General features: G+C 43.9%; 1 protein-coding gene and 1 long non-coding RNA gene across 2 annotated transcripts in view; one reads left to right on the forward strand and one right to left on the reverse strand.

The window, feature by feature from the left end:
- Positions 1-16011, forward strand: part of Tet (Ten-Eleven Translocation (TET) family protein) — a 101957-nt gene that overhangs the window by 58803 nt on the left and 27143 nt on the right.
- On the reverse strand, positions 10336-11382 carry LOC117184952 (uncharacterized). The gene is made up of 2 exons (XR_004470430.1): positions 10657-11382; positions 10336-10586 (listed from the first exon to the last, which is right to left on the reverse strand). It is a non-coding gene; the product is annotated as an uncharacterized lncRNA (long non-coding RNA).

Below are 16011 nucleotides of genomic sequence, written 5' to 3' on the forward strand. Positions count from 1 at the left end.
GGCTCCCAAATGGCCGAAGCAACTTTGCAAAATCATAATAATAATAATAATAAAAAAAAATAAAATTGCCAACGAAAATTCACTCACAGCGAGAGAGAGAGAGAGAGAGAGAGAGATAGCCAAAGAGGAGCAGCAAAATAATAATAAAACAAAATTGAAATTTGTAATGAAGCTACTTTTTCACTCCACACAGATACACGCACACATTGGTGTCGTGTCTCTCTCTCTCTCTCTCTCAGTCTTTCTGTGTGTGTGTGTGTGTTCGTGAGGGGGCGGAAATTGCCTGGTCGAAAGAGAACGAGAAGGAGAAGGAATTGGAATTGGGAGAGCGAGAGCAAGAGCGAAAGAAGTGGAGTTGTGGGTGTACCGGCCACCAGGGGCTGGCTTAATGGGTGGCATGAAATATTGCCGGCTAAAGTTTTTTTCCAAATGAGCAAAAGCAAAACAAAAACTCTAACAGAGAGCAAGAGAGAGGGAGAGAGGGAGATTGGGGGTCTGTGAGGAAGTTAAAGTTTAAGGCAATTCAAGGAAACCAATTTAAATTGAGTTTGATCATCTTTTGCCCCATCTGCCCCATAACGATGTCCCAATATCAAAATAAATTGCAGCAATATTCCACCCCCCGCCCCCCACCCCGTCATTCGAGTCTCCTCCTCGTTAATTCCAATCAGCTCTAATCGGATTCCAGGGAACTCTCTAGGACTGCCATACATATGTTTAAATTAGAATAATTGTTAGATTGATTATCTATATAAACGCTTTTGATCCATTACCAGCGCAGAACTTCTTTCTTAGTGCAAAAAAACCTCTAGAAATGAGAAATATACCACACGGAATTCCAATCTCCTTGGGATTTATCATCCTTTAGGCATTCCGCAAGCCGGGCAGAACCAATCTTATTAGGATTGAATATCCGTCCTTCAAACATTCCCCAAACACAGGAACAGACCCAATCATCGTGTCCCAGGAATGCTCCGCCTTATCTAGATGGGAGACTTCTCTCAGCCGAACCGTAATTTCGCCCGCTCCCCTGCCTATCCCCTGCCTATCGCCTTGGCCTATCTAATCGATCTCTTTTTCTGGTCTCCTTCTCATTTCAGGTAAGTAACACTGACTGCTTATCGAGATGCTCTCGAATGCCCAGAGCCAAGCCAGCCAGCCAAGTAAGTAGCCTGGAAATATGCAACAACAAAGTGGCCGAAAGAAAAGATCAGTTATCAGAATGCCAATTCCCAAGACATACATTTCCAACAAGAGAGTTTCCAATCGGCGGCACGAGGGAGCGGGTAACGGGGAGCAGCAGTCGGCAAAGAAATTGAAAAGAACTTGACTCAAAGAGCGGGCTGGGGGAATGGGTTTTTCGGAAGAGGGCGGGGGACGTCGCATTATTGTCGCGTCCAAGGTGTGTTCGAGCTGGGTGAGGCACTGCCAGCTGGCGCTCTCGGTGCACGTGACCCAAAGAGACCACGGGAAGGAGCGATCGCAGGAGCGGCACACCTTTCGGGGTGATACACCTTTGTCGCGTCCATGTTCGCCTTGAAAGGGGAGCATTTGTTGGAGTTGTTTTTTAGTTTTCCTCTTCGTTGTTGTGGTCTCTCTCTCCTTGGCCTGCGCTTCTTGCGTTTGCGTTTTCGTTTTCAGTTTTTGTTTTCTTTTGCCGCTTCCCTGCTATTTTTGTGCCTTTTTCGGTTTACCGCAGTTATTTTTTTACTACGTTTTTGCCGTGGCAACCTCACGGATACACTACGGGCACACACACGTGCAGCTGTAACAAAGAGCTGCGCTGCGTCGCGCTGGCGGCAACGTCGCAGTCGGCTGCGCCGCTTACTGCTCTGCCGGCGTCGGTAATGCCGGTGCTGTGAGTGTTTTCGCCTTGATTCGGCTCTCTCTCGCACAGCGCCCATAATGGCGGCAAAACACGTTTTTGCTGCTGGCTTGTCTTCTTCGGCATTTCTGGCTTCGGCTCTCGGCTCGGCTCTCCAGCTGGCGCTCGCATGCGCTCTCTCTCACCACCACCGCCGCCAATGCTCAGCCCAGCCCAGCCAGCCGCCTCTCACTCACACTTGCACTCGCGCTCGGCGGCCCGACTCACACTCACACTCGCACTCACACCACGCCACGTCAGAGAGAGACCTCTTGGTGAGGGCAGCGTTGCTGCTGCTGCTGCCTTGTCGCCGCCGTTGCCGTTGCCGCCGTTGCCGCCGTCGTCGTCGTCGTCGTCGTCGTCGTCGTCGTCGTCGTCGTTGTCGTCGTCTCTGTATCTGTATCTTTTACGCTGCTTACACTCCACGTTCAGATTCATTCTGTAAACGCGATTCCTCGAGGACGTAACGTGAAACGTTGGCCAAGCGCGCTATCCGCCAACTGCTACACAACGGTTACCGAGCGGTTCTTTGTCTCAACATACTGCTCCTGCTCCTCCCAATACTACAACTACAACTACTCCGTCGTAGCCGCAGCAGCCTCAGCGTCAGCCGCCCCCGCGTCCTGCAACAACAACAACAACAGCAGCAGCAACAGCAGCAGCAACAACATCAACAGTAACAGCAACAGCAAGAGCAACAGCAACAAAATCATCAGCAGCCGAATAAGAAGAGAGAGGAAGAGAAAAATCGCGTGCTAAAATATATTTTTTTTTTGCCCGCCCGCCCAGCGTGATAGTTTATCTCTTGTGCCCGCACTGTGTGGCGTGTGCGTGCGTGTGTGTGTGCGAGCCTCTGCTGTGTGCGTGAGTGTGCCCCCCAATGTGGTTGTGTGTGTGCGTAAATTCTTTAACTAAAATTGATTGTTTATTTCCGTTGTTGCAACAAAAAAGCAGCAACAACAATGCTTCATAGATAACAAACAACAAAAAATGAAATGAAATTTGGGGCAGTTGCCAATTGAAAAAAAAACAAAATGTGATTTCCTTATCAGAGCAGAGCGCACTAAAACAACAACAACAACAGCAACAACAAAGAGCGAGAGAGGGAGATAACAATACCTATATATATATGTATTTGTATATGTATATATATAGTGTATATAGCATAGTGCTTATGAGGCAATCGGCTCTCGATCGATCATCAACGGAAATAAAATCAAATTCAAATTTCAAAATGTCATTCCAAAAGCGCAAACAAACCACAAAAACAGCAAAATTGTTCAACAACTAAAACAAAACGAAAACGAGAAAGCACCGTAAATTAAATCAACTAAAAAAAAAAAGAAAACGAATTTTTTTTTTATACACACAAAAACAAGGATCATCACTAACAATTTAATTGTTTTTTTATTGTGTTGTGGAAAGTTAAAAGAAGGAAAGAACAAGCGAGAAGAAGAAGAAACAAAAGTTAAACGTAAACGTAAATACAAAAATACAAAAAATACAACAAAAATATTAAATATTCAATAAATACGTAGTAGGATAATAACATACTGATTATTCCGTGCAATCTATTTCTAAAATAACACAAAAACAAAACGAAAGCCATAAAGAAAAACGTACATACATATAGTATACATATACATGCATATATAACTGATAACTGAAGAGCCCGAAGAAGAAGAAGAACCAGAAGAAGAAGAAGAACGCAAAGAAAGAGCCAGAATCAAACTGAAAACTGATCAAACTTGCCACAAAGACACACAACATAACACAGCCCCCTACCACCCCATATACAATACCATACCATACCATACGATATATCCAAAGCAGCTTTAAACTGGGAAATCCTCTTCTTGAAAACCGAAACGTGATAAAAAGTAAGTAAGATCCGAACGATTGCAGGGGAATTACCAGACTACCTGGGAGGTTATTAAAAACCCATTTGCGTCTCAAGGCAAAAAGCATCAATCACCGGGAGATTTAAGTGAACTTATGCAGATTATTATTGATCGAATTTCCACCAACCACCACCACCACCACCACCACCGCCACCAGCACCACCACCACCACCACCTCGACCACGGGGGGTAGAAAGCCGAGCACAGGGCTCGAGTGTAGAACCACCCTTGAAAATAGTTGAGGAATTTCCAGGGCCACAAAGTGCAGCTCCTTCTGCAAATAGATCCACTAAATCACATCGTAATATTCGTTTGAGTTTATAGAAAGTTTTGTTAATGAAAGGCCAATCCCATGCCCCCGAAAAAAATACCAAAAGTCACTGCAGGAGTCGTGACAATGGAAGTCGACGGAGGTTGTGCGGCGGCGACGGCGACGGCGACGGCTCTCAAGAATCTCACATTCTGTCTGTCATTCAATGGAACTTCAATCACTCCGGAGACCGGAGATATAATCAATAAATGTGCCCCAAGTGAAGGCCAAAAGGGGGGGAGGAGGAGGGAGCGGGAGAGGGAGCGAAGGTTAGCAGATGGAAGAACAAAAATAAATCAAAGGAAAAACAACAACAGCATTTTGCATTAAAATCAAAGCGAAACGAATTGAAATTGAATTGAAGACAAGATAAATGAAGGAAAAATCAAATAAAAGGAAGAACAAAAAAAAAAAATGCTCTCTGGCATTGATTACACTTGCAAAAATCGCTTTGGACATCCGGGAGAACCGTGTTTTTTTTTTTTATGAATAAATAGATATGTGGCACGGCAGCCCCCCGTCCCCCCGGCCAGTGATTTTGCTTCTATTAATAATTCATTCGCTCAAAGCGACCAAAGCATGCAATTCGTACATTTCTTTTTTCAAAAAAGAATTAATTAAGTTTTTACCGCGTTGCAAAAAACCGAAACGAAGCTACAAAATATATATGCATACATATATATGCAGAGATTCGCATTATATATTTCGCTCTAGTTTATAGATAGTGTTTGCGAGTGCCCGGCGTTGCGTGACGCGTTGCCAGCCGATGATGGGGCATGCACCGTGCACCGTGCACAGGGCCCAGCGTTTGTGCAACACAACTCTGCAACAGAGCGATAAATTAGCTTTACTTTTTCGCCCAAAAAAACTGATTACTACGAAGACTAGGCGGTGGGGGGGTGGGGTGTTCCGAATGCCTTATGGATGGATATCATGGTATCATGAATGAAATATCTGTATTTCTTGCTGGAATTCTTTCATGGGAATACTGAGTCATGCCACATTTCCATACATGCCTTAATCACTTGCCATTCCATTCGTTCAATGACAGAAATCTGGAGCACATTTAAAGCACGGAAGACATATGGTATACCTTCTATGATCTTCTATCAAGAATGGAGCTCCTGCTTCTTAGATCCACTCCAAGTATTCCTTCGTTTATCCACAACTTTCTTATTCGAACTTTGATATCCAGCTATTTCTTTGATCTCTTCAATAGAACAAAAAGCGAAATAGAAATATTTATTTTTCTTGTTTTTCAAGAGATTTCTTTTCCGATAAATTCCCAAAGTTTCTTTGGAATAAGAAAAAAGAAGAAAAACACATTCCTTAATCAGACGGCAGAAATCTAATGAAGAGAAATTGCAAACAGCAACAATAACAATGCAGCAATGTTGCAGCTGCAACTGTGGCAAGAACTTTATATATATTTTCTTTCGTTTTTTTTTGTTGTTTTTGGGGAAAAACAGCAGTAGGGTGGCCTGGGGGGGGCGGAGGGGGGTACTGACTAATGCAAAATGGCGGGTCGCATAAATTTTTGTTACTCAGCCGCCGCGCGACACATTGTATGGCAAGAGAAGGAGAAGGAGAACAGCCAGAGAGAGAGAGGGAGAAGGAGAGAGGGAGAGTAGAACAGAAGAAGAAAATAATGGGGCAGAGATGCGAAAACTTTGTTGGAGTCGCCACAAAAGAAGGAAACGGCACACAGAATGGCAAACATGTGGCCTGGCCGTCGTTTCTCTGCCTCTCCCTCTCTCCCTCTCTCTCTCTCTCGCTGTCTTCCTCTTTCTCAACTATGTGTGGCCATGTGTGTGTGTGTGTGTGTGTGGGTTGTATCTGTGTGTGAGAGCGAAGCGCAGACAATTAGTTTTATTATGCTTTGTTGCCGAGCTTCGCGCTGAAATGGCACGACATAAAAAAGGCAAAAAAAAAAAGAAGAGATAAAATACAGCACACCAGAGAGAGATAGAGAGAGAGAGAGACGGCAACGAGATCGTGTTTATATATAGATTTATATGATGTGCATCTTAAAGATACATTCACTACTAGCAGATACATTTTGTAGCTGCTTTGCACTAATTTTTTGCGTGTGATGGCCAAGAGCCAAATGCTCAAAAGTAACACAGAAATACAACTGCATTCAGCGACAGAGATGGAGCGAGAGAGAGGGAGGGAGAGAGAGAGAGAGGGAGAGGGGGAGACAATTATGCAGGGCATGCAACCATAAATATTAATTTATTAGCGTTGCGCAAATTTATCTGCGCAATTTAATTTTGGTGCCTTTTTTTTTTGGTTCGTGCAAACAAAAGCAGGAAGAAAGTTGTGTAAGGGCTGGCCAGGGAGTCGACTAGGGGATGCCCTGCAGAAACCCAAAGGAGACTCCTCGTAGGATCCCCAAACAATTGGGAAACGGAAGGGCTTCAAATTGGCGGTGTAGGGGAAGGATCCCATAAATGTATTCCTGGTCGAAAGAGCATAGGTGGTACCCCCCAAGGTTCTCCGATGCCAACGGCCACAAGCCGCCTAATATACCCTCTGGCCCTCTGAAAGCACTCCCAATATACACGTATTTATGCGTAGCGGCGTATTTGGCCGCGACTCAAGTTGCGAACAAAAGCCAAAAGGATATCCAGGAGGGGGAAAAAGAGGTGCCACACACACACACACACATGTACGTAGACGTCTGTGTGCGTGTGGCATAACAAAGATTAATGACCAAAAGGCAAAGGGCTGTGGCAGCCCCGCCACCCCGTCTCCGACTCCGACTGCGGCTCATCGCACACACATCGCAGCACAAAGGCAATAAAAACATAATAAATTACCATATCAAGTATACGTATGTATACTCTACTCCCCAGTCCCTCCCTCCACAGCTCCTTGGGCAGAGCATTTCCGCGTGTGCGGATTTATCGTCTCGGGAGGGACTACCACTACTACCTTGAGATCTATTTCTCTCCCTCCCCACTCCCCACTCCCCACTCTCCACTCTCTATTCCGTTTCTCCTTCCCTGCAAAACTTTTCCACACATGATTTATGCAATTCAATTCATAAAACTTCTCTCTCTCCCTCTCTCTCTCTCTCCCTCTCTCTGATGCCACGCCTTCGTTTTCTAGCAGAGAATTCTCCTCCAGCAATTCTCTGGCATTTTTGAGTCATTTTTTGGTCGTTTTCTCTGCTCAAACTGTCATAAATTTTTTCCCCTCAAAAGTTTTCGCTCGGAAACAAAGTTTTTCCCAGCTTATAAATCCATGTAAAAGTTCTTGCATACGCAACTTTTTTATTTGTATTTTTGCAGCAGCAACAAACAATTATGATGGCAACAACAAGAACATTTTTGGCAATCAACTGCCACATGTGTCGCTCTATAAGAATGCTCTCTATCTCTTGAGGGGAAACTCATTAAAACAAGAGGTAGACAGAGAGAGAGAGAGAGATAGATCTAACCCTTTGGACAAAGTTCTGTTTCAGGTTTTTTCGGTTCAATCGAAATTTCTTATCAACCCTTTTTTTTAGTGTGTGTGCCCCAACCCTCATTAATCTCTTCAGGTCTTGCAGCTGTTCCATCTTTCCTTAGGGGAATTTTCCCACAAATCTCATTCCCTAGTTGCACCATTCCACTTCTCTGCTGCACGGAAGAAGAGTCCCTACGGATAGTTTTGCCGCAAATCCCCGGCTTTAATGTAAACCAAAACCAAAACCAAGATTTGTAATCTAAATTGATTGGCTTACAATCTCCGACGGGCGGGAAATGGAGATTCATTTGGTCGGTCTCTGTTCGGTTTTCTCTTTCTTTTAATTACTTCATTATGCACACACACACGACTTTGAGAAATTTGGGACCATTAATTATGTTATTTGTTGCTAAGCTTAATTTCGAAAGCAAATGATTACAGAAATAATTACATACATGAAAAGAGGAGTACAAAAGATGTCGTTTTCAAAATCTCTAAAATTTCCCAACACTCGCCCTTCAACGCAACTCACTTTTCCAACACTAAATTTGAAGAGGAACACGCTTTCCCAACACTAAATCGATCGAATTAGATAACTAAGCAAAAAAAACTCTATTAAATCAAATGCAACAATGCAACAAAAGAAACCCAACCCCCCTCCCCTCCCCCACCCCCCACAACACTGCGAATGGAATGCCTGACAGGCGAACAAATTTTCGCTTCTGCCTTTCCACGAAAACTGTGTTTCTCTTTATTTTGGCAAATTTTTCATTACAAAACACACAGCATCGAGAAAATACAAATTTTCCGGCATTAAATTTAATTTATACATAAATTAAAGTTTGCTTCGTGCAGATCATTAGAGGTACAACAACACAACAACAACAACAACAACAACACAACAACGCAACAAATAAAAACAAGTAGAGGGAAGTATGTGTGTGCATGTGAGAAAGTCTGCTGTGGCAGCTGCATGTGGCAGTTGCAGTTGGATAACAAACCCAAAAAAATTTGGTTGCATGTCTGGCTAAAAAAGAAGCACACAGCGAGAGGGAGAGGGAGAGAGAGAGAGAGGGCCCCCAGGAAACGTGTTAGCGTAATTTGTTGCAAGTTTCTGAAGGAAAATGTTGAAATAATTGTGGAAATTATCGATTGGGAACGAAAATTATGATTTACAAATCAATTTACATAAGAAGAATCCTTTGAAAGTGGATTGGAAATCAAGAATCGCTCAAGCATCAAATATTTTGAAGGATAAATACCAACAAATATGACTGGGAGGCTGCCTTCAAAATAGATAATCAGACAGCTGAAAGCCAGAAAGACACTTGGCCCCTAAATGCCATGGCATGGCATGACGTTTTCAATTAGCATTTGAAAGCAATTTCAACAATGTTGCATGCCACATACACCCGAACCGCGCCGAACCGAACCTTTGTCTCTGCTCTGAACGTATATTTTGACAATATCTCGCACAGGCATGTAAATATTTCTTTGGCAGCAGACGAGGAAAAAAATGCTAGAAGGAGAACTAATTTAAGAAGAGGAAATTGATATAAAATATACGACAACGAGTACGACAACGAGTACGAGAACGACAACGAGTAGGAGAACGAGTACCAGTACTAGAACGAGTACAAGTATTCGGCGTATTCCCAATAACATTTATCTAATGCCCCAATATAAATCATTGTAATGAGCTGATAGCAGGAGGCAGGCAATGGGGCAGGGCCCACAAACAGAACCATAAATAATGCTGCGATAGTTTGGCCCAAAAAGCGGCCCTACCCCTCCCACACCCCTGCCCCATCCAACAGATAAACCCACTCACATGGAGAGAGAGTAAGCGAGAGAGAAGCCCAGAAAGTACTTACTGCGGGGCACTAAATCATCGGAGCCCAGAGCCCAGAGCCCAATAGATACTTTTAGACATCCTATCTGGTGGCATTTATTATGTTTGGTTTTTGGAGAAACGAAACCAGGTTTTGGCATCCAAAATATTTGGGCTTAGTTTTGCATTTGCTGGCCATCTCCATCACAATGCGAACAGACGACGGCACGGCACACACCAGCTCTCAAGGAAGCCAGTCGCGCGTGAGATGTATCTGTATCTGTATCTGTATCTCCACAAAAAGCATCTATAGAAAGTTGTCCCCCAAACCAGTTTGCTAACAGACGGCCAATACCTGTCGCGCATTCGGCGATTTATGCCGCACGTTTATTATATTTACATTTAATTTAAGTTTCTCAAAGAGTATTCAAATTACCCTGACAAATGTACTCGCGCACTTTAGCCATGTGTATCTTTAAGATATATGTCTAAATATATCTGCACAGACTATCGGTATCTCTCTCGCTCTCTCGCTCTCCCCCTCTCTGCCCGTTCTGTTGTAATCGCAAGAAAACAATTTTCATGTAATCTAGGACATTGTCATAAATTACAGCAATTTCGAGAGCCATTTTCAACTGCCAACAACGGCTTCTTGTGGACCATTATGGCCAGGTCCAAACATATATAATACATACATATGTATCTAAGACACACACAGAGATACAAACGGGCCAAAGTAAAGACCTTAATAGGTAATTATTTAAAATTTATTACGCTGCCTTTCGCTTATTATGGCCCAGCACAACAACAACCAAAACCGACCTTATAAGGGCCGCCATCACACTAATGCTCCACTAAATTCCTTGGTAATACCTCGGTGGAAGTGCAAGAAATGCAAATTAGAGCCTAAAGCAGGGGATACATTAACCAAGGAACTCCTTTGCAAGGATTGCAAGACTCTAGAAGACTCCAAAAGTATAGATCGAAAGGTTATTATTACCTCATTTAACGTCGATTTGTGAATGCCCCAAATAGAAGTATGAATCCTTCTATCGCGAAAATAACCCAGCCAATAAATAAGATAAACAATATTTCGCTATCTCCCGATCGTAGCTGATACCAACGAGCATGATAAAAAAAGGCAACAAATAGAGAGCCCAAGAAGTACTGGTTCCACAATCTCACCTCTGAGTCACCTCTAAAAAGCTGGGAGTCCAACGGGCATTGCTGAAATTTATGACAATCGAGTGGAAATATATATTCCGCCTAACCATGTGTTCGCAGAAATTTTAATTACCTTAAAGTGCTGGATGCTCGGCGATATCAGTGCGGGGGAAATAAAAGGCGAGTCGAATGTGAATCATGGAAGGAAGAGTTCCATACAGTTTTGTGGTTCCATTTCGGGGATTGCCCTTGGGCCGCTATCTGTGATTTACAGCTGCGTTCCTTCAGTGCCCATTGCCCCAGACTGGTCACACTGGTACCTTTAGATGGCCCCTCTTGGTCACATCTTTTTGTCCTTCTCTTTCTTTTTTTTTGGATATCAACGAAAGATAATCTTCTGTTCTCCTGTCTCTACTACTTATTTTGATGGCATTTCTTGCCGCCGGACTGGTCACACCTATTCCTTTGGACGCCCATTCTCTTGCCTGCCTGCCCGCCTGCCCGCCTTCTTTTCGGCCCGTCGCTTCTGTGGCCCAAAGAGTTCACTTGGGTTTAAGTGCATTTTAGCCATCTTTATTTGCACTTTTCTGTGTGTTGTTTGGCTTTGGCTGCGGCTGGCTGTTGTTGTGGTATCTTAGACTTTTGCCATTATACACCGACACTTTTTCATATCCTGTCTGGGCCTGTCGCCTCTCCACTCCTCTCTGCTCTCTGCGTTCCAGTCTGCAGTTTAAAGCCCAACTGACGGCCCGTCCGTTGTCTGATGTGAGAAATGCGGCTCCATGACTTGGCTAAAATCCGAAAAAGCGTGCAAAAGGAAAGAAAGAAGAAAAACAAAAAAAAAACAGCCAACTAAACTATGTATTCAAAGAGGGAACAAGGGGTGTGGGGTGGGGTGGGTTGGGGCTGGGATGGTAGTACAAAAGAGGGCTAAAAAGACTACAGGAAAAGTGCACAAACAATGGCCAAAAGCGCTAACAAGCACCGATGCATGCATGCCCCACCTCCACCTCCAGCTCTCCCTCCCCTCTCTCTCTCTCTGGGTGTGTGTGTGTGTGTGTTTACCTCTCTTTCTGTGTATCTGTGTATCTGTGTTCCTGTCATAGGCTTTAGGCCTGAAGTACAATTTGTCAGCAACTGTGGCCATGAATCGGGTCAGGTGTCAATACAACAGAAAAACAGACAGAGACAGAAAAAAAACTAAGCAAAATCTGCCTTGCGCCGCGCCATCGAGAGATACATTTGTATCTATGCATCTGCCAGCTACTTTAATGCACTTTCAGCGCTCAACGTCAATATGTCAAATTGATAAAGCAAGCGGGAAAATAGAGAGGGAAAAATTACAAGTTAAGTGTTTTTTGCATTTGGCGAAGGAGACGGAGAAGGCCAAGCAGGACGGGCTGGGGAGGAGCACGCAGGAGTCTCTCGGTCTGGAGTGCCCTTTCGTGTGCCTCCAGAGTGTGTTGCCACAGCACTCTTCGCCTGCTTTCGGCTTTGAGGCTGTCGCTGGAAGCGTGTAATGCCACAAAACCATGATAACTGCAAACGATTATCGAGTGTGCTGTGTGTGCTGTGCTGTGTGCCTCGAAAGATACAAATGGAGTACAGGCTACAGATACAAATATCGATAAATGCCTCGGCCAGAGAAAGGTGTATATGGCGTTGAGTCTAGTCTTCTTATCAGCTTCTTAGCTCAGGTGTTAGGCGATGTTCCGTGTAATCTGTACACACAGGGAATGTGTGTTTGAAGAGCCACGACTCGGCCACGAAGGTTTCTCCTAAGGGGCTCTGGTTTATCTAGGAGATATTGCCTGTGTTTGTTCTAGATATTGGCCTCACAGATAACGAGGTTCTTCTCCCTCGCCGTGTAAAACCCATCATTCAATCGCCCAGAGTCCTTCCTTTCGATCTATGCATTTATTCAACTCTTGTGCAACACTGGCACTCATTTGGGGGCTTATCGTTTCCGAAGACCTGTGGGAACAGCAATCGGATTTAAATTGTCGATTAATTGAATTGCCCAAAACCGAAGGATGTGTCCTTTCCATCACCGGGAAACGCCATATATAAATGGCTTGTACCTGCAAAATTAAAGCAAACACCAGGAGACCGGCACACAGAGCATTTTTGACTTTTCTCCACCATTCTCTCTGTGGTGTTCTCCCCCCCCCCCCTTTCCCTGCGTTGGACTCTCGACGCACTCTGGGCTGTATTTTCTGCTTTATGTTGAGCAAATATTGACATTCGTTTATTAAAATTCCAGCAATGGGGCCCCAGAGACGAGACACCGAGAGACTTGAGAGTGTAGTGGCATGGCATGGGGCAAGACCCTAGAAGATGCTACACAGAGAGGATTGGAGAAGGGAGAAAAGGGGCAAAGGGAAATGTCATGTTTGCATATGTAAATGTGTCGCTCTCTCTCTCTCTCTCTATCTCTGTCTGTCTCTCTTTCCCCTCCCTTCTGCGACGGATGGATGGGGCAATATTTGCTTTTAATTTTTGCTTTGTTTAAACTGCAGTTTAATTTTATTTTCCACACAAATATTGCCAACAAATTGGAGACGAACAAGCAATCTAAATTGCAGACAAAAAAAAATAGAAACACGAAGACGAAGACAGATACAGATACAGATGTAGATGTAGATACACTCTCGGTTACAGCCAAAGAGATACAAAGATACTTTGCAGTCAATACAGGCATTTGCCGTCAGACTTCAAATTTAATTGACACATTTCTTTTCGGCCATTTCCTTGGCTGTGGCATTTTTCTCCTCCTCCCCCCTCCTCCGCCACCCCTCCGTCTTCTTTTGCGCAAAATAGTTTTTCCACATGAGCAACAATTTTCACATACCACTTCGGACCGAAAGCGAAATAAATTTTCATTTAATGCCAAGGGGCGCCACGGCCGCAGTTGCAGTTGCAGTTTCAGTCGAAAAAATAACAAATGTCCGGGCCACAAATCCGAACAGCAACAATTGCAGAGTACCAACAACAAACAACATCCAACAACATCCAACAACAACACACAACAACACATTCAACAACAATACCAAGTGACAATCACAAAAATTGCAATAACAATGCAAATAAACTTTCAACTTTATGGTTTCTTCATTTGCATTCATTTTAATTAAATTCAAGTGACAACACGACAAATGGCCAATGAAGTGCAAGTGTCTGGGCCACAGGCATACCCTTAATGGTGTTTCAGTGTTGTGTAACGCCAAGCAAAAGAAGTGCCAAGAGGGAAAACCGGATTAGTTCCGAGCTCTGTGATTCTTTTCTATGATTTGCTCTTCATCTGTGGGTGTTTCTTCTTTTCTTTACTCTGGCCTTTTGCCAGCAGAATATCTCTCATAAAAAAGTGTTGTTAAATGGGCGAAAAGTCTGTAGCTTTTCTTTGATATTTTGTCTTCGAATTCCTAGGTTTTTTTCCAATGCTTTGCAGCTACAGCTCTACAGCTTGTCCTAGTCTCGACACATTTAATAACAGTGTTGGTGAGCTAAGCAAATAGTGTTGGGAAAGCCTTTCTGTGGATCGCTTGGCAACTGCTCAAAAGCGTACGGGGTAGCCAGAATTCCTGAAACAAATGCAAAGCATTTGATTAGCAACTTTTTTGCATATTTTGCATATTTGATTTGTGTTACTATTTCTATTTGTGTTTCTATTTTCTGAATCTCTTTGCTGCTTCGTTGCCCCCTCTCCGCCTCCGCTGCCCTCCCCTCCCCCCCGCTTAACTGTGACACAAATAAAGTTTTCGTGCAACATTCACATACATAAATAAATACATAAATAATTTGATGATGAAGATGATGACGATGATGTTGGGAATTCTCATTCTCGTTATTTACATTTATTAATATTTATTTTTCTTTTGATTCTCCCTCTCTCTTTCTCTCTCTCTCTCTCTCTAAATCTCCTTGTGCCTGGCAACAAATTAGAGTTTTATTTATATTTTGATTAACATTGGGCTCTTCTTTTGTTGCTTGCTGATTGATTTTTCCCTCTTTGTTGCTGTTGCTAACAGGAAATGAGGAAATATAAAAGCGCAAAACTCTAATTAGGCCTTAAAGAGGGCTTCGCTCTCTCTGTCCCTCTGTGTATACATAGGGAGGTCCCTGCATTCAGTCCCATGAAAGTCCAAGTCATTGGCTGATTGGCAACTAAAACGAAACAGGAAATGCCATTAGCCAGAGACAGAGCAGCAGCAGCAGCAGCAGCCAGCAATTATTCGTTGATGGATGGCAGAGGTAGGGGCAGATTTTATTCCAGAAAATTAGGGGAAATTTCTAAATCAATTAGTGAAAATTCGGACATGGAAAAAGGCGCGTGGGGGAGGGGGGGAATGGCAAACAGGCAAGCAAAAATTGATTCAAGCCAGTGTTGGTCAAAGACTGATAGTATTGTATAAGGTCTCAGTGAAGAACCCCTTCGATTACTCCTCTTTTTTTGACGCCTGCCCAAGAGCTCTGCTCTGACAATTCTTTTTCCCACTAAAAATTCTATAAAAATTCCAATAAATTCCCTAGAATTTCCCGCCAGCAGAGAGAAGAGAGCTGCGAGAAGAGAGAAGAATCCCCTGCAACGCCGAAAGTGCGATGCAGGAATAATTGATTCTGCTCATCGGGCCGCAGCGAATGGGGCAGGCGGCTATAAAAGTGTCCATGAGGCCAAGGCGTTGCGCCTTGGGCCGACGGGCAAACACCTTGAGAGTGTTGTTGTCGGGGTCTTCTTTGGTTATTTCATTTTTTTTTTTTTTGTGCATTCCGGGAACGAGGGGCAGGCATTCGTTCGTGGCAAGGCGGCAAGGCGGACAATCGTCGGCCGTTCTACCGAGGCCTGTGTCGGGGTCACGTAGACTCCATTTATATCAAATTATCTTACCATAATAATGAATTGTTGGCAATTATAGGCATTATCGTTATTTATGGCCACGAAAGCCGTGTATATTCCCCATGTATCTCTTTGCATCTTCACGACAAGTGGACCCCCATACCACGCCGCATCGGAGCCCTTAAGCCTCCCGAGTAGACATAAAAGTAAATCTAATTAAATGAAAACGCTTCGCTCTGGGCCATAAACAATGGGCCCCAGCTCCGCTCTTAATTGCCTTTTGGCTAGAAACAGAGAGAGAGAGCGAGAGAGAGAGAGAGAGCGAGACCTTCGAGTACTTACAGTAGAATAGAGTCCGTCTCTCTTCCATTCCATTCGATTCGATGCGATTCGATACGATTCCTTGTGTGACTCACTGTACTCGCTCGGGGTGTAATTGCCAACTTCCGCCAAACAAGTCGGAATTAATGAAATGTCTTCCCAAATCTTCGGCATTGAAACGTACAACTAATTGAGTGTAACATTAATTGCCCTAGATTCGATTCGATTCAATTCAATTCGCTTCAATTCGATTCGAAAGAGCAACCTTCCTCTCTCCCCGCCTGCCCGTCCCTGACGATAAGGTGCCAGAGTTGGCCGTAAAGCATTCCCCCC

The sequence above is a fragment of the Drosophila pseudoobscura genome, chromosome X, assembly GCF_009870125.1.
Source record: "Drosophila pseudoobscura strain MV-25-SWS-2005 chromosome X, UCI_Dpse_MV25, whole genome shotgun sequence".
NCBI lineage: Eukaryota > Metazoa > Arthropoda > Insecta > Diptera > Drosophilidae > Drosophila > Drosophila pseudoobscura.